This window comes from Enhydra lutris, unplaced genomic scaffold (assembly GCF_002288905.1).
Source record: "Enhydra lutris kenyoni isolate GAN:26980312 unplaced genomic scaffold, ASM228890v2 scaffoldscaffold80, whole genome shotgun sequence".
In the NCBI taxonomy this organism is placed as follows: Eukaryota; Metazoa; Chordata; class Mammalia; order Carnivora; family Mustelidae; genus Enhydra; species Enhydra lutris.
In genome coordinates this window covers 2,398,676-2,399,716 of record NW_019154164.1, presented here as the reverse complement: position 1 = coordinate 2,399,716, position 1,041 = coordinate 2,398,676, and positions in this window count along the sequence as shown.

The window sequence follows — 1,041 nt, the reverse complement described above, 5'->3', positions numbered from 1 at the left end:
CTCACCATAGCACATACCCTCCCCAATGTCCATAATCCCACCCCCCCAACCCCCCTCCCCCCATTAACCCTCAGTTTGTTTTGTGAGATTAAGAGTCACTTATGGTTTGTCTCCCTCCCAATCCCATCTTGTTTCATTTACTCTTCTCCTACCCCCTTAACCCCCCATGTTGCATCTCCTCTCCCTCATATCAGGGAGATCATATGATAGTTGTCTTTCTCCGATTGACTTATTTCGCTAAGCATGATACCCTCTAGTTCCATCCATGTCGTCGCAAAAGGCAAGATTTCATTTCTTTTGATGGCTGCATAGTATTCCATTGTGTATATATACCACATCTTCTTTATCCATTCGTCTGTTGATGGACATCTAGGTTCTTTCCATAGTTTGGCTATTGTAGACATTGCTGCTATAAACATTCGGGTGCACGTGCCCCTTCGGATCACTACGTTTGTATCTTTAGGGTAAATACCCAGCAGTGCAATTGCTGGGTCATAGGGTAGTTCTATTTTCAACATTTTGAGGAACCTCCATGCTGTTTTCCAGAGTGGTTGCACCAGCTTGCATTCCCACCAACAGTGTAGGAGGGTTCCCCTTTCTCCGCATCCTCGCCAGCATCTGTCATTTCCTGACTTGTTAATTTTAGCCATTCTGACTGGTGTGAGGTGGTATCTCATTGTGGTTTTGATTTGTATTTCCCTGATGCCGAGTGATGTGGAGCACTTTTTCATGTGTCTGTTGGCCATCTGGATGTCTTCTTTGCAGAAATGTCTGTTCAAGTCCTCTGCCCATTTCTTGATTGGATTATTTGTTCTTTGGGTGTTGAGTTTGCTAAGTTCTTTATGGATTTTGGACACTAGCCCTTTATCCGATATGTCATTTGCAAATATCTTCTCCCATTCTGTCAGTTGTCTTTTGGTTTTGTTAACTGTTTCCTTTGTGGTGCAAAAGCTTTTGATCTTGATGAAATCCCAATAGTTCATTTTTGCCCTTGCTTCCCTTGCCTTTGGCGATGTTCCTAGGAAGATGTTGCTGCGGCTG